We start from the raw sequence: 19,044 nt of genomic DNA, 5'->3' as shown, positions 1-19,044 counted from the left end.
AACAAACTACACCATGTTAGATATTTAAGAGGTGTTTTCAAATACATGATTCTTAAAATTTATAGAAGACATTGGACCTTCTGCTAAATGTTTTCTTAAGTTGTTATCTAATGGTTGAAACGGTTTGCTAAGTATTCATGTAATATTGCTATTGTCAGCAAGCGATCTAGGACTTGCTCCCTCATTTCTCTATTCTAAGCCCAACTTGTTCTTTCATTTCTCTATTCTCTTCAAGGTAGGAAACGAATTCTATTATGAAGGAATCTGTAGGATGCACAATTTAATCTTTAGACCTTATAAAAGAGATGGCTAACATTTTTCTGTAATAGCATAGCCAAAATAAGAGCTTAAATAATAATCTCATAGCTAGATTCACTTCACATCAGCGAAGTATACAGTAAGTAGAAAAAACCTCCCTTTCAGACCAAAGGGAAAGAAAGTTTTAAAGTGAGAATATAATTTTCCTCATGGGCATTGTCTACCTTAGAAAAACTACTACAGAACATGCCTGTGACTATAGACTTGTAGTTTAGGCCACCAAAGATTAGAGATCAGACTTGGGCACTCCCTTGACTTGCATCCTCTGGTCTGCTTTAACACAAACCAGGAGGAAAAGTAAGCTAGGCATCAGAAGCAATGGGTGGCAGGCCTATTAATGGCTGATCTGTACAGTGATCTGCCCTCAAGGAGACCCAACAGGCCAGTCCACTGCAGTGCTTTCAATGTGGTAAGTCTGGGCTTCAGCAGAAGTCAGCTTGTGAAGGGCCCTGCCAGCTCTGCCAAGAGTTGGATCACTGGAAATGGACCTGCCCTGGAGTCGAAGGATGCCCAGGTCAGAGCCACAGATCTTATTGGCTCTAAGCTGAAAAGCCCTTCACTCAGCCCAGCTTCCAAAGTGACCACTGCAGCTGAGGGGATGGTCAAGTAGGGTCAGCAACATTGCAGGCAGAACTGTAAATTTCTTGTTAGAGATGCCACCTGCCTTTACCTGGCCAGCTCTCCTCCCAGGCCAGCCAAGTAATGAAAGTCAACAGAGTGCCTTCCCCTAGGAGGTTCACACCTCCCTTAGGATATACCCCATGTGAAGAGATAGATAGGTCTGGGCCTCTTAACTTACAAGGCCTAAAGCCCACCAGATTATTATCAAGCCCCTTCTATCAGGTTCTATTTGCCTCTCAATCAGAAAACTTAATTGTAGCTTAGCACCTTTCTTAGCTCCTCTAATAATGACTCTGTCCTTTGTTCTAGACCCTGTCTAGCACACTTGGGCCTCATTCCTTTGTAATCACAACCTCTACTCTACCACCAATGGCTCTACTCCCAACCTGTGTGTACTGATGGTCCTCTTCCCCACTTAATGCTGTATAATTGTTCAAACCTGGCAAATGCTACTCTTAGGGTCATTGGTTACTATCCTCACTCTGTCTTTTATGACCTTGTCTAAATATGAGCAGAGTCGGCAAACTTGGAAGGCTTCCATAGCCTTGGCAACTCATGACGACAGCCTAGGGTGGTTACTGGCACCATAAACTAGAGAGTCAATTTGTTGGGTCAACAACAGGAGCCACTGTGCACTTGCTCCTCATGTGGGATCTCTGTCCTTAATGTACTGTACATTTTGATTTAATGCTATAACTAGTACTCAAACAGTATGTTTCACTTTGTGTTCCTATGTGGGTGCAAACTGTTGAAATCTTTATACTAAATTGATCTTCTGTATATAAAGAGAATTGAAAATGAATCTTGATGTGAATAGAAGGGGAGAGGGAGCGGGAGAGGGGAGGGTTGCGGGTGGGAGGGAAGTTATGGGAGGGGGAAACCATTGTAATCCATAAGCTGTACACTGGAAATTTATATTCTTTAAATAAAAGTTTAAAAAAAAAAGAGGAAGACTCTAAGGTTAGACTGTAATCTTATAGAAATCTAAAGAAATTTTCCAAAAAGTTATGAAAACAATCAGACAATTTAGATGAAACAGATTGCTAGTAGGACAAATTGGGGGCTGGTGCTGTGATGTGGTGGGTAAAGCCACTGCCTGTGGGCACTGGCTCAAGTCCTGGCCGCTCCATTTCCAATCCAGCTCCCTCCTATTGTGCCTGGGAAAGCAGAGGAGGATTGTCCAAGTACTTGGGTCCCTGCACTCATGTGAGAGACCCAGAGGAAGCTCCTGGCTCATGGATTCGAATCAGCCCAGCTCTGGCCATTGTGGCCATCTGGCAGTGAACCAGAAGATAGAAGCTTCTCTCTCTCACTCTGCCTTTCAAATAAATAAATAATCTCTTTTTTAAAAGACAAATTATTGAAGCTGACCCAATTAAAAAAAAAAAAAACAGAAAATCTGAATAGACTCATGGGTGAACCATAGATCTTCATCCCAGGTGCTACTACCAAAATTATGTCATGCCATATGGCAAAAAAACAATTCATCCAGATAGTGTTAACATAAGGGGCTTTCCACAGCTGATAACAGAAGGGAAATCAGATATCTAAAGCCTAAGAAGGATCTGATACACTGTTGCTGGCTTGAAGGTAGAGGCAAGGTATGGGAAATGGATGCAGGCTCTAGAGGTTGAGTGGCCTCCAGATGAAAGCGAAAAAGGGCACTTGTGTGAATATCAGTTGATCCCATATTCTGACTGTATCTTTATTAATCAAGACTTATTAGTTCCTCCTTTTGTCCAGTATATTTACCTTGTATACACTACCCACCTGTTAGCTACCCCAGTGGTCAGATCAGCTGTCAGTATTACATGACAGCCTTGTGGTATCCTCAGCTAAGAATGCAATCAAACACAACCGTAACTAGGTATTAAGTAGATGTTTTAGGTTGCCAAATTTATTAGAATTTGTTATACATACATATGAAACCAATAGACCCTATAACAAATTTAAAAACTATAGTATGGTCTGGTGCAATGGTGCAGTGTGTGTTGGGGCACCACCTGCAGCACAGGCATCCCATATGTGTACCAGTTCAAGTCCTGGCTGTTCCACTTCTGACACAATTCCCTGCTAATTTGTGTGGGAAAGCAGCAGGAGATGTCCCAAGTCCTTGGGCCTGTGACACCTATATGGGAGACCAGGAGGGAGCTCCTGGCTCAGGGGGTTGGCTTGGCCCACCCTTGGCTATTGTAGCCATTTGGGGAGTGAACCAGTGGATGGGAAGTTCTTTTTCTCTCTCCTTCTCTCTCTCTGCAACTCTGCCTTTCAAATAAATCTATAAATCTTAAAAAACAGGGGCTGGCACTGTGGTATAGTAAGTTAAGCCTCTATTTGCAGCACCGGCATCCCATATGGGCACTGGTTTGTGTCCTGGCTGCTCCTCTTCTGATCCAGCTCTCTGCTTATGGCCTGGAAAAGCATTGGAAGATGGCTTAAATGCTTGGGCCCCTGCACGCACATGGGAGACTCAGAAGAAGCTCCTGACTCCTGGCTTCAGGAAGTCCCAGATCAAGCCACTGAAACCATTTTGGGAGTGAACTAGTGGATAGAAGACCTCTTTCTGTGTCTCTCCCTGTCTGTAATCTTGCCTCTCAAATAAATATATAAAATCTTTAAAAAAAAAAAAACTTAAGTAGTACTGAACCATCTTTATACAAAGGAAAACTCAGTCAGATATATCTTCACTGGTTAACACTATCAAAATGTTTAAAGAATGAACAATAAATATCACTCACAGATTTCTAGAAAATAGAAGATAAAATATTTCTCAACACATTCTAAAAGACTAGTATTAAAAAGTCAAAACTTGACAAAAATCTCAAATGAGGACTAATATTCCTAGGAATACAGACATAAAAGTCAATAAAATATTAGCAAATCAAATTCCATACAAGAGAACTTATAAGCAACTGATATTTGTTCCAGGAATGAAAGGTTGGTTTAACAGTAAAAGCATCAGTTAGGTGCTGCCATTGTGGCATTGTGGGTTAAGCTGCTGCCTGCATTGTTCAATCACATGGGAATGCCAGTTCCAGTCCTGACTGTTCCACTTCTTACCCAGCTCCCTGCTAATGTGCCTAAGAAAGCAGCTGAAGATGGTCCAAGCACAAGGGCCTCTGCATCCATGTGGGAGACCCAGATGGAGTTCCAGGTTTCTGGCTTTGGCTTCGCAAAAAAAAGTTTCTGGCTTTGCTTTCTGCAGTTGGAATCTCTCTCCCTCTTTCTCTCTACCCCTCTTTCCCTCTTCCTCCTTCTGTAACTCTGCCTTTGAAAGAAAAAAGAAAGAAAGAAAGAAAGAAAGAAAGAAAGAAAGAAAGAAAGAAAGAAAGAAAGAAAGAAAGAAAGAAAGAAAAAGAAAGAAGGAAGGAAGGAAGGAAGGAAGGAAGGAAGGAAGAAAGTCCTTTTAAAGAAAGCATCAGTTATGTAATACAGAGTCTTGCCTTATCTATAGGTTATATATTCCAACATCCCCCCAGTCTGAAATCACGATAGTGCCAAACCCTGTAACTAAGCAACTGCCATGCTTGGTGGCAGTAACTTGCAGTGTGAGGGGCAAATAGCAAAACTAGGACAAATTGCTTCTTTCATTTTCACAATTTCTTGGATAGAAGATTTGTTCTTACCACAGGTCTTAGTAGTGTCAATTTGAAATTTTTTTATTAAGCGGAGCACTTTAACAAAGCACTTTATGGCTTCTCTTTGTCATATTCAAATGGCCACCATCGCTACTCTTGTGCTTTGGGACAATGATTATATAAAATAAGAATTACTTGAACACAATCACTGCCATACTTTGACAGCTGATCTGACCACTGGGGTAGCTATTAAGGTACTAACAGGTGGCTAGTGTATACAAGGTAAATATACTGGACAAAAGGAGGAACTAATAAGTCTTGATTAATAAAGATACAGTCAGAATATGGGATCAACTGATATTCACACAAGTGCCCAGGCAATTCAGCAATTTCAACAAATGGTGTTGGGATAATTATAACTATACACACATACTCACTGATACTCTATCTTATATCATGCATAAATATTAACTCAAAATGGTACAATATATAAATGTAAGTCAGAGCTGAAATTATTAAAACTCTATTTAAACTACTAAAAGATAGCAAAGGATAAAACTTGTGATCTTTGGGTTAAATAAATATTTTCTGGATAAAACACAAAAAGTATAATTCATACAAAAAACTACTGATAAACCAATACTCATTTAAATGAAAATCTTTCATACTTTAAAAGATTTCACTAAAAAAATCAAACTATAAGCCATAGACTGGGAGAAAATATTTGCAAACTGCTTTCCTGCTAAAATACTTACATTTAGAATATATAAAGAAGTCTCATAAGTCAATAAAGTGACAACCAAGTTTAAAAATTGGCCAAAATGGGCAGAAGATACAGACATTTCACCAAAGAAGACATACAAATGTATAATACTCATACGAAAATACACTGATCACAATTAATTATTAGGAACATTAAAGTGATTAGCATGGCAAAACCAAAGACAGAAAGCAAGTTATAGCCACTACAATGTGGATCACAAAATGTGAGTATTTGGAGAAACTAGAATTCACATAAACTGCAGGTGAGAATGTAAGATGGTATTTTCATTTTGGAAAATGATCTTGCAATTTCTTTAAAAATTAAATATGAACTTATCATCCTACTTAGCAATCTTACTTCTAGGTATCCTTTCAATAGAAATGAACAATATGTCTGTGCAAACAGTCAAAGAATTATTATTCAAAATAGTTAAAAACTAGTAATAATCCAAATGTCTATTAACCAGTGAATGATCAAGCATCATATAACTATAAAATGGAATACTATTCAGCAATAAATAGGGAATACTAATACATGCTAGCATGATGCTAATTGAAAGAAGTCAAATGTAAATAGCTATCTATTGTATGATTCCATTTATATGACATGTCTAGAAGAGGGAAATTCATTGATACAGAAGGCAGATTAGTGCTTGCCTACACCTGAGGGTAGGTCTATGAAAGACTGCAAATGGGCATGAAAAATCCTTCCAGGGTGATCAAAACATCAGAAAACTGGATTGTTATGATGATCACACAAGTCTATAAACATCAAAAACCATTAAATTTTATATTTAAAATGGGTGAATTTTATAAGAGCCATAAAAATGTTAATACTAATTTATTCACTAATACTTACAGAATGCATAAATAAATGTATGTATAAAGTAGTATTCTAGGTACTGGGAGATTATTAGTGAATGCAAAGAGCTTGTTCTAATGAAAATGCATATTCTAGTCAAAAGAGACACAAAAGTAAACAACTAAGTTAGGGGGTCATTGGCAAACAGTATAAAGACAATAAAAAACTATTTGATTAAAAGTTATTGAGGTTAATGATGAACTCTTACAACCTCTGGTACTTGCCTTAGGATATTTGCCATCTTTACAAGAGCCTATTTGCTGTGATAGGTAAATTGTCATTAATTTGTGAGATACACATTTCAATTTTATCTTGCTTCAGATTTGCTGAAAAGTCATCTGATTTGGGAGACTTTTACTATACAAAGCTGTAAATATTTATGGAAATACACGGTGAACAGGAAGAAAGAACTAAGGACAACAGAAGATACAAGCTTCTCAAATAGTGGGCCAGATGTTCCTGTCTTTACTGCTAAGAATGAAGGATAATAAAAATTCAAATGAAAAATTACTGCAAGATTATTTACAGTATTATGGCTTCTTAGGGTATGACAATCACTGTGAGATATCATATGCTGTATAATGTTTGGTCACATTATTTAAATTGTTTTATTATTTGCAACAGCCTAAAGAGCACAAAAATAAATTAGCTCTAGACTAGACTAAATGTGAACCAGAAAGTGGGAGAAGTAATGCCCATATAATACTGTCTGAAAACACTACTGCAAGTTGTGTGTGTGTGTGTATAGCAACATAAACCTGGCACTTTTCATGTGGAAAGGGAGATTGGACATGGCATTTAAACCAGAAGAATAGCCTGGGCATTGACTCCAAATAAAAAGAGCAGGTGGCTGCGAACATGGACCAGGTATGTTAGTAAAAGCCTACATGTTTCTGCATATCTCAGCAAGAGTTAATCAACTCAGATGGCATGGAATATCTGTACATGCCAAAATGCAATCATCTGTCCTATTGAGTTATATGTAAGAGGCATCCACCAATCAGTCTCACCTAGGAACGTTACAACTTCACTACGGATAGACAGCACCCTGCATCTATCAGACTTTTTAGCTAAATCCTAATCATCCAGGGATTTAATGATGTCAAGTTTTGCTGGCTTTTATTACTCCGTGAACAAAAACTTTCTCTTACAGAGATAAGGGCAGTACAACCTGCTTCTTCCTGAGAAGTACTTGATCTTGGATGTCACAATGTTACCTTTCAATTCTATCCAGAAAGCACTTTGACCACTTGTGATTTCTTTCATGGAACAATTTCTGAGAAAACAAGTTAGCACCAAATACACCTGCAATCAAATGCTTACATAACAGGGTGACTTTTAGGGGGCATTACTGGAGAAAAAATAGTCTTAAACCCAAATCTGATTCTAAATCTGGAAGCTATCTTCTCCAAGGTACATCTTGAGGGAAAGGCAGGGAAGAAAGCTGAGGTGGCATGGAGAAGTAGAAGGTAACAGAATTGAGAGAAGCAGAGAAAATAAAGGAGAAGGAAAAAATAGTAGCACTTCAACAAGGAAAAGCGATACGCAAAAAAAAAAAAAAAAAAAAAATCGATCACATAGGAAATTTCAAACAAGTTTTTAAAAATCCTTTGTTAGGGCAGTGCTGCGGCCTAGGGGGTAAAGCTGCCACCTGCAGTGCCAACATCCCATATAGGTGCTGGTTCCAGTCCCGGCGGCTCTACTTCTGATCTAGCTCTCTGCTGCGGCCTGGAAAAGTAGTAGAAGACGGCCCAAGTCCTTGGGCCTCTGCACCCCCGTGGGAGACCTGAAAGAAGCTCCTGGCTCCTGGCTTTGGATCAGCACAGCTCCAGCTATTTTGGCCATCTTGGGGGTGAACCAGCGGATGAAAAACCTCTCTCTCTCTCTCTCTCTCTCTCTCTCTCTCTGCCTCTCTGTAACTCTGCCTTTCAAATAAAATAAACAATTCTTAAAAAAATACTGAAGCTTGGCTGGCGCCGTGGCTTAACAGGCTAATCCTCCACCTTGCAGCGCCGGCACACGGGGATCTAGGGGCGCCGGATTTTATCCCGGTTGCCCCTCTTCCAGGCCAGCTCTCTGCTATGGCCCGGGAAGGCAGTGGAGGATGGCCCAAGTGCTTGGGCCCTGCACCCGCATGGGAGACCAGGAGAAGCACCTGGATCCTGGCTTCGGATCAGCGTGATGCACTGGCCGCAACGGCCATTGGAGGGTGAACCAACGGCAAAAAGGAAGACCTTTCTCTCTGTCTCTCTCTCTCTCTCTCTCTCTCTCACTATCCACTCTGCCTGTCAAAAAAAAAAAAAAAGTTAAAAAAAATACTGAAGCTTTAGCTTTAAAAAAAAACCTTTTTAGGATGTAGGGATTCATTTTTGTGCTGAAAACAACATATTTAAGTATATCACCCTAATCCAAAATTAGTTTAAATATCTTATCAATATAGATCAATCACAGAAAAGTACATTGTAAAAGAATGGATAAAATTAGCAGAAGAGTCTTGGAGATGATTCTTGTTTTCCAGCCTTTGTGTGAGTAAATACTGATAATTTCTTCTGTGAGAAAACATTTCCAATCTAAAAGATTTCCACAATGCACTGTATCATAAAAAAGGTATATATGATGAGAGCAACTTTCACTTGGAGAACTTCAAAGTTATTTTTATTAAGGGTTACATCTAGCTCATATAAGGAAATGTTAATGAAGCTGAAATACTTACGTGAAGTATCTGAACCTACAGCAAAAATCATGGAGTTTGGTTCCAAAACCAAGACTTCAGGAAATACTTCTATTTTTGTAATTCTAACTTAAATAAGTACTCTTTTCAATTTATTATAATTATTTATCAATCTGAATTTCCTTAAATACAAATTACAATACATTTTATAAAAATGTAGCTTCTTTTCCTTAAATTTTTTTTTTTGGCCATTGAAGTTACATATTCTCTCGTCCATATATACAGTACTTATTTTATTTTTTTAAAGATTTATTTATTTATTTGAAAGTCAGAATTACACAGAGAGAGGAGAGGCAGAGAGAGAGAAAGGTCTTCCATCCGATGGTTCACTCCCCAATTTGCCACAACAGCTAGAGCTGTGCCGATCCAAAGCCAGGAGCCAGGAGCCCATTCCAAGTCTCTCACGCGGGTGAAGGGGCCCAAGGGCTTGGGCCATCTTCTACTGCTTTCCCAAGCCATAGCAGAGAGTTGGATCAGAAATGGAGTAGCTGGGACTTGAACCAACACCCATATGGGATGTCGGCGCTTCAGGCCAGGGCATTAACCCACTGTGCCATAGCGCTGGCCCCTACAGTACTTATTTTAAAAAGAAACATCATTCAATATCATATTCTCTACAAGTCTTCTTATTATGCACTTATATTCCAGATACATACTCCCTCAATAAAGCCTCCTTGTTTTCCTAAAAATGCTATTAAATTTGTATGCTAAAAATCTAACTAACCAGTACATTTAAAAGATAGTTTTAATGGCAAATTCCATCTTGGAGAATTTTGGAGTAGCAGGGAACATATTTATCCACTCACTATAAAGAACTAGAAAATCAGACAAAATATGTACAACTGGTTCAGACATTGAACAACAGGTAGTACAGGTCTATAATCCTGGAAGAAAGCAAACAAATGTGCTAAATCTTACCATAGCCCTGGATTTCTATTTAGATAAACATTTCAGACTACAACACACAGGGAAATTCTAAATATATTACAAAAATCTTGCACAGAGGTCAATGTTGAGGGAGACTGGGTAGCCAGAAGGAGAGGGTCCCAGAGAAAAGAGATGTACAAGAAAAACACTTGAGGGAATATGAGAGGGAGGAATGGGTTGGAGCAAGGGTGGGAGTGGTGGGGGAAGGTGTCACTATGTTCTTAAATCTGTATATATGAAATACATGAAACTTGAATAACAAAATTAAAAAAAGAACAATTGGTACAAACTGAGTAAACTGCTTCAGTTTTTGATGATTATCAATATTGCACATAATCTTTTTCCAATGGCTTAAGAAAAGAACAATCAGGGAGTTGTAAGTAAAACAATTCCCAAAAATCACATAAGACAGAGATTTCAAGGTCTAACCAGCCATAATGTGTCTTTGCTGATCCCACAGCACTCAACCCTGTTGAGAAACCAAAGAAAGCCAAACAGTTGCTAAAGAAAAGGACTACCCTACAGGATAGCATTAAAAAACTTAAATCTTAAAAAGATCAAGCTGATCTACAAATAATCTAAATGCTTTCCAGGTAAAACACTCTATGAAGTAAGACAAAAAAAAAATCCAGATACTCATCAATGTAACAGACATACTGATGAACATTTAATAAAAAATTGCAACACAGGCCAGCGCTGTGGCTCACTTGGCTAATCCTCCACCTATGGCGCTGGCACACCAGGTTCTAGTCCTGGTTGGGGCACCGGATTCTGTCCTGGTTGCTCCTCTTCCAGTCCAGCTCTCTGCCGTGGGCCGGGAGTGCAGTGGAGGATGGTCCAGGTCCTTGGGCCCTGCACCCGCATGGGAGACCAGGAGGAAGCACCTGGCTCCTGGCTTCGGATTGGCGCAGCGCTCCGGCCATGGCAGCCATTTAGGGGGTAAACCAACGGAAAAGGAAGACCTTTCTGTCTCTCTCTCTCTCTCTCTCTCACTGTCTACTCTGCCTGTCCAAAAAAAAAAAAAATTCAACACATTTGAAGAGACTGGTCAGTACACACATACACACACACACACACTCTGTATCCAATAATTTCATATTAGATTTTTTTACAAGTAGATGGAATGATTACCAGATAAATCATATCATAGGATATAAAACTAGTCTCAATACTTTGAAAGGATTGAAATTGTGGAAACTAGATTTACTAATCACAGAGGAATTAAGTTAGAAATAAATGAAAAAGTGTTACTGAGAAACCTGCAAGTATTTAGAAATTCAAAATCCTATAAATTATTATAAATTATTCATAAAAGAAATAAAAGGGTAATTAGGAAGTATTTTTAAATAAATAAAAAACACAACAGAATTTGTGGGATGCAGCTAAAGGAGCTCTCAGAGGAAAATTTATAGATTTAAGTGCTTATATAATCATGCAGCAATGAACAAGAAATTACTCATTAGGCTATTTCATTCTTGTGTGACTATCATAGAGTGTACTTGCATAAACTAAGACAACCATGATGTCACCGGGGAACATAATCTTATGAGACCACTGCAGCATACGTGGTTCACTATTAACTGAAATGTTGTTAGTAGTACATGATTATATTAGAAAAGCAATTAGGTTCAAAGTCAACAATGTAAACATCAATTTTAGCAAGTTAGAAAAAGAAATGCAGTCAAAACTGAAAGAAAGGCAGAGGAAGGAAAAATAAACAATAGTATAAATTAATAAATTAGAAAATAAAAAAAAGTTATTGAAGAAAAAAGAAGACACAAATGATCAAAATATAAAATGAAAAGGGCCACATAGATAAAGACACCACAGACATTATTAAGATAATAAAGGAGTATTACAAGCATTTAATGCTACTATCTACAGAACTTGAGATGAAAGGACAAATTCCTTAGAAGACAGAAACTGCCAAATTGACTGAAGAAATAGAAAATTTCGATACTACATGCAGATTAAAATAATTGAAGTAGTAATGAAAAACACTCTTAAAAAAACTCCCTCACTGACAGTTTCAATGAAGAATTTAGTCACCTGAAAAAGTATGAATTGATTTAGAAAACAGAAAGAGGAAAAAAAATCCAACCAAAATTAATGAAGGTAGAATTATCCTAATACCTAAAACAGAAAAAAATCATTGAAAGAAAACTACATCTCAATATCTCATAAATACATATGATGTTGAAACTTTAGGGAGAAAAGGAAAAAAAGACATTACAGAGATAGTCAATTAGTCAGCTGCTCCTTGCCACTCTGCTGCCAAGTAGCCACATCCAATCAGTCATACTGTAGAGAAATTAAGCTGGGTGGATCACAGGTGTTCACAGATATGAATAGCACAGACAGACATAAATATTCCTTCAGAAATATAACATTTTAAACTTTTAAGGTAGATCTAAGAAAAACTGCTATCTTGTGAAGTAAAACTCTAACACAGATTTTAAGTGGTCTCTCACTGCTATGAAAAAATATGACCATTACCTGCATTTAAAACACAGAATGAAGGCAGTGTGACTGTTTATAAAAATGTTAGCAGTGGTATTTAGTGATTGCACAGATCACTTGCTTAATATTAGAATGGTAAAGCAATATGCTCAAAGTATTTGCCTGATGGGCTATAGAAACTTTATCATAAGCCAACAGAATGTGTATGATAGCTTAAATTTTCATAAACATTTTCTCATCTTAACATAACTCTCATCTCCCCAAAGAACAATTTCTCGAGAATTTAATGAGGACAAAACCACATTAAGATAACGTTTCTATTTCTTACATTCAGATTAAAATACAAAATGGCAGAAGGAAGGAGAGTAAATTTGACACTCTGACAAGTCCCCAGATTTTTTAAGCTGTCGTGTGATGACAATACAAAGTGTCAAGCAAAAGTTTCTATAAAATATTTTAAAAGATTTTTTTCATGGAAGATGTACACAAGTTAACATCCAAAGGTCTTTAATGTCTAGGTTGTCTCTCTAAAGGCAATTTGCTGTCTTCCTAGCAATACAACAGCCTGCCAGTCTGTTCAGTTTCCCAGCGTGTTCATGGAGGCTGCTTAAGACTACAATACCATCCTGAGACTCCAGGCACCTTTCATCTTAAGGTCATAATTCTAGGATGGGGGCTGGTCTAACAGTAAGGCACCTTTGGAGTATCCATATCCAGTATTTAAGTGCCAAGTCCTGGCTCCACTCCTGATTCCACATTCCTGATAATGTGCACCCTGGGATGCAGCCTTGCCACGCAGGTAAAACAAAAAGAATGAATTCCTGGATCATGGCTTTGTCTAACCCAGCTCTGGCTGTTGTGGGCAACTGAGAATGAACCAGGGGATGATATATTGTCTGTCAAATAAATAAATAAATAATTTTAAATGCCTTTTTTTGGTTAAAAAAATCCACAACTCTAATATTTCTATTGGAAATATGGTGAATGATTCAGAATCTAAATGAAGTTTTTGGAGTTTCTATTCTGTTCCATCCATCTGTTTTTGTTATCAGGCTCTTCTGATTATAACAGCTTTGTAGTATGTCTTGAAATCTCATATTGTAATGCCTCCAGTCTTTTTGTTGTTATTGTATAAGACTGCTTTAGCTATTTGAGTTCTCCTGTGTTTTCATATGAATTTCAGTATCATTTTTTTCTAGGTCTGAGAAGAATGTATTCAGTATTTTGATTGGTATCACATTGAATCTATAAATTGCTTTCAGAAGAATGGACATTTCAATGATATTGATTCTTCCAATCCGTGAACATGGAAGATTTTTCCCTTTTTTTTTTTTTTGCATCTTCTTCTATTTATTTCTTTAATGTTTTGTAATTCTCATCGTGGAGATCTTTGACATCCTTGGTTAAATTTATTCCAAGGTATTTGATTTTTTTTTTTTTTTTTAGCTATTGTGAATGGCACTGAAGTTCTTGTCAGCTGTGGCATTGTTTGTGTACACAAAGGCTGTTGATTTTTGTGCATTGACTTTATATCCTGCTACTTTACTAAACTCTTCTGAGTTCCAACAGACTCTTAGTGGAGTCATTTGGATCCCCTATATATGGAATCATGATATCTACAAATAGGGAGAGTTTGACTTCCTTCTTCCCAATGTGTATCCCATTTCTTTCTTTATTTTTCTGTGTGTGTGTGTGTGTGTGTTTTCCTAATGGCTCTGGCTAAAACTTCAAGGACTATGTTGAATAGCAATGGTGAGAGTGGGCATCATGTCTGGTGCTGGATCTCAGTGGGAATGCTTACAACTTTTCCCCATTCAATAGGACGCTGGCTGTGGGTTTGTCATAAATTGCCTTGATTGTGTTGGGGAATGTTCCTTTTATACCCAATTTGCTTAAAGTTTTCATCATGAAAGGGTACTGCATTTTATCAAATGCTTTCTCTGTATCTATTGAAATGATCTTTTTTGTTGTTGTTCAGTTTGTTAATGTGATATATCACATTGATTGATTTGCAAATGTTGAACCATCCCTACATACCAGGGATAAATCCCACTTGGTCTGGGTGAATGCTCTTTCTGATTTGTTGTTGGATTCAATTGGCTAGAATTTTGTTGAGGATTTTTGCATCTATGTTAATCTCTCTGTTGTATCTTTCTTGGGTTTAGGAATTAAGGTGATACTGGCTTCATAGAATTTGGGAGGATTCCCTCCATTTCAATTATTTTGAATAACTTGAGAAGAACTAGAGTTAGTTCTTTTTTAAAAGTCTGGTAGAATTCAGCAGTGAAGTCATCTCGACCTAGGCTTTTCTTTGATGGGAGGGTCTGTAATACAGATTCAATTTCTGACTTGGTTATGGGTCTGTTTAGGTTTTCTATGTCTTCATGGCTCACTAAAAAGGTCTTCTAATCCTTTCTCCCTTTCTATGCCTTCCAGAACTCCTAGAACCTATATGTTGGGTCATTTGATAGTATCCTGTAGATTCCCAACAGTGTTTTTTAGTTTTCTAATTTCTTCTTGTGTTTGGTCTGACTGTATAATTCCTGTGCTTTGTCTTCTAAGTCGGATATTCTTTCTTCTGCTTCATTGATTCTGTTGTTAAGGCTTTCCACTGCATTTTTTATTGGTTCTACTGAATTCTTCATTTCCAAGATTTTTGATTTGTCTTTAAGATCTCAGTTTTGTGGGAGATATTTTCTTTCATGTCGTGTACAGATTTCATTAGTTTGTACATTTGTTTCTGATTACTTCTAAGTAATCCTATGATCAATTTTTTGAATTCCATTTCTGGCATTTATTCAATCTCATCCTTTGCACAATCTAGTACTGAACTGTTGTATTCTTTTGGGGGCATCATCTTGTCTTCCTTATTTTTGTTTCTTGAATTGGTGCATTTGTTATTTGGCATTTGTAGAGATACTTGTTTCTTCTTAGTTTTTTCACTGTATAGGCTTTTATCTTTGTACTATGCTTCTGTAGATGAGTGGAGTGTCTGCTTTCAGGGAATACATAGAGGCATATGGTGGGTGTGGCCAGGGAGCTGTGTTCAGCTTTCCAGGGTAAATGGCATGTCTGAGGTGACACACCTGGTTTGGTGTGGTAAGTCTCCTTTTTTTTTTTTTTTTAATCAGAGGGGAGGTTTGTTCTTGTTTGTTGGAGTAGACTCAGCTGAGCTCCTCTCCTCAAAAGAGACCAGTGCCCAGGCGCTAGCCCCAGTGAGTATGAGTATATTATTTGTCCACTCTGCTACAAGGACCACGCAAAGGATCTGTGCAGTCCTCATTGTAAGCTCAGATTCCCCAGCAGTGTCCCTCACCAGGTAACCAGGGAGCCCTGAGTGCTCAAATACCAGTGAATTTTCATATTATATTAGTTTTGAAACATTAAAATCAATATCCCTCTTATTTGAATTGTATTCATTTTTCATGCATTAGGAAATTCAAGAAGGAAATTTAAGGAAGAAAAACTAAGAAAATTTAAGAAAGAGAAAGTGGCAATTCTTATATTCCTGAGTGTTATGAGTAGCTCTGCCTTTCTTAAAATCCTCAATTTTAGCCATACACATGCTTGGGCTCCTGCTGAATTAGGTGCCATGTAGATTCTTCAATTAAACAAAAATCATTAAAGAAACACTCATACTCTACTGCTTCAAGGTAACTTTCAAGAACTTGCCTTCTTAAAACTCAGACAAACCCAAAGAAATCCTACCAAATAGCTTTCAGAAGCTGTGAAATACCATCTCTAGGGTCAGAACTTGGTCATTGGGCTAAGGGCATTTTTTCTTCCATAAAAGGAAAAGTTTCTCTACAATAGGTTTCATTACAGGAATGTATTGATTGAAACTAGTTTCATTGCCACTAATGTTCTGCTTAATTTTAAAGATAACATAATATTGAACAGAATAATGTGTTCTATTAATAACATTTTATTGAAAGAGTAAACTGATTGATTGCATTTGTTTGTCCAAATAAGCACCCAGATTATTTGCTATAAATCTTCTTGAGGCTAAACAGAAGGTTGAGATGCAACTTGATAGAAATAAAAAGTTATCATAAAATATAATGAAAAATCCAATTTGAAAATTAAACAGCACACTGCCCATTTTCATGCTTTGTTTAGGGTCCATGGCTTGCAATGAAGATGAAAAAGCTACCCTAGTTTACTGAAAATGGCTGCTTTGAGTCTTCATTTGGGAAAAATTACAAATACTATTAAAATTTGTTAGGAAAAGTCTGATTGCTTAGCTTCTGAGATAACCTATTCTAGTCTTAAAGCTTGTATATTATAAAGTGAAATAGTCTATTTTTTAAAATTTATAAACACTTTTTAAATTGAATTTTATCTTGTGGTGGGTGAGAGAGAGCAGTACTTCCAAGTCACGTATTCACAGACTAAAATACTCCTGGGAGCTTTAATTTTCAACAAGCCTACCAAATCCATTCATACATGTCTGTGTACACATAGAAACATGGAGAACCACCAAATGCTTTAAGCAGGTAATATCTAAAGGATGCTATCAAGCCATCCTCCTAGAAAGATGAGCACATATCATTTGGAAGACCATGTTTGAATTTCACAGTCAAGAGATAAGATTATGTTTTACTACATATTTGTCACTGATTCTGTCACCAAATTGATTACCTGTGGCTGATCTCTTTCACATAAAAAAAATTGTTACAGATCTCTTTTACATTGTTTACTATCTTGAAAAAAATTTTTTTTTAATTTATGTATTGTGTTTTGGATATGAAGAAGTCTAACTTGTGCTTTCAAACTAATTTTGCAAAAGAAAACTTTCAAAAAATAGCAGTTTTTATAATACAAATTTTAAAATAGTATTACAGAAACTGCATATTGGCTTTGTAGATGCTAGGTTTAAGAGTTCAAGGTCTACATAACCTGAATTTAATACCATACACTCAAGCTACAATTATGCTCTGGCTAACGGAACACCCACCACTTGAGTAAATCCTTCATCTACTGTATAACACACCATAATTTATACAAATAGTCTTTATTAGGAGAAATTTAGATACTGTGCTAATTATTGAGGCTTGGCTCACTTTACCTCATCTCACCGTCCATTTAACTATAAAATTTGTGAAGCTACAAATGACATATTCCAGAATCCCTTGCAGCTGGGGCTTTGAATGTCAATTGGGTTCCACCTATTTCTCATATTTTCCTTGCTGGCAAGGATAATGGTGAAAACATGAGAATTGTCTCTAGCAATGACATCCCAGGGAACACTGTTCATTTTTTTTTTTTTTTTTTTTTTTTTTTTTTTTTTTTTTTGCTAAAAGGAATAGTGGTAGCAGCAGAGGCACCAATGACTTGATGATCTAGCTTCTTAAACCCTATGTTTCACCAATGGGAGTCTCTTGTAGACTCCTGGGTAGTCAGACCCCATATGGCAGCTGCAAATGGATTGTTTCTGATTCCAACATGGGTCCCTTAGTATATTAGTTCTATATCATTCTGCCGTCATTACTGGAAGTCTAATCTTAGAGCCTGCTTCATTAGTCCTTTCATGCTTTGTAGTCTTTCCTGATCAAAATATCTAGAATGTTTCATTTTTCCAATAATGAATCCTAACTGACACACTCTTTTGCTTTTTACTAACAACACATTCAGATTTTAAAAAGTATTATATAATTTATATGTAGCAAGATTCATCCTTCTTGGTGATGAATCTAAAATTTTTCAAATTTTAAGAAATTAATTCAGCTGAATAATCATCATAAAAATTAAGATAATTCCATCAAAACAAAAAACGCCCCTTGTTCCTTTGTGGTCAACCTCTGCCCCAAATTCAGCCTCTGATTTGTTTCCATTTCTATAACTTTCCTTTTTTGGAATGTCACCTAATGAACTCAAATAGTATCAGGGTCTTTAAAAAGTTCATTTAAAATGTATACTACATAAAAAAAAACTACGCATGGATTTCAAAAATTGCACCAAAATAATTGTATCTTTTATTTTCATTTTCCATAAACTTTTTGAAACACCCTCATATACAACCTTTTAAGTCTGGCTTCTTTCACTTAGCATAATATATTTGAAATTCATGTATCAAATAATGTGTGTACCAATAATTTATTCCTATTTTTGTTGAGTAGGGCCATTTGGATTGCTTCCAGCTTTCAGTGATTATGAATTAACCACTGTTAACATGCACATCCAGGGTTTTCATGTCAATATAGATTTTTATTTCACTTGGGTAAACACCTGGGAGTTAATCCAGGTGAAGAGTATACCTAGATAAAGAACAGTAAATGTAGTAATAAGTAGTAGGAGTTGGGATATATTTACAAGGAAGAATGGACTACATTAGGTGATGGATTGGATCTGGAGTGTGAGAAAAGAAGTAAATTATAACTCAAAAGATTTTTTTCCTGAGAAGTAGGAGAATGGGAAGATCATTTAGTTACGCTGTGTGGATGAGGTAGTTGTAGGTTCAGGGAAATCAAGAGTTCAATTTCAGTCATGCTGAGTTTGAGATACTAGTGAACTGAGTAAGTATGTATTTACTGCTTCCTTAACTAGATTGAAGCCTTTTAGAGCAAATTTGCACCTTTCCCTAACTTAAAATTCTCACTGCATAAACACCCCCAAATTTGCTGGCCCAAATCTTATAATTCGTACTTTTGAATTTTAAGTTGGGGAAAGGTGCAAATGACAATACCATTTTAGTGGGGTTTCAAGGCTAGATGTGGTGTGTTAGCTTTGAAACTGCCCTCATAATCAGAAAAGGATCTCAGAGAGCCCAATCAACATTGCCCCTC

General features: G+C 36.9%; 1 protein-coding gene across 2 annotated transcripts in view; it reads right to left on the bottom strand.

The window, feature by feature from the left end:
* Positions 1–19,044, bottom strand: part of KIAA1328 (KIAA1328 ortholog) — a 345,762-nt gene that overhangs the window by 157,173 nt on the left and 169,545 nt on the right. The gene's annotated exons all lie outside the window — the stretch shown is intronic.

The sequence above is a fragment of the Lepus europaeus genome, chromosome 9 (assembly GCF_033115175.1).
Source record: "Lepus europaeus isolate LE1 chromosome 9, mLepTim1.pri, whole genome shotgun sequence".
NCBI classification, from domain to species: domain Eukaryota; kingdom Metazoa; phylum Chordata; class Mammalia; order Lagomorpha; family Leporidae; genus Lepus; species Lepus europaeus.
This window is presented reverse-complemented; position numbering and strand designations above follow the sequence as displayed.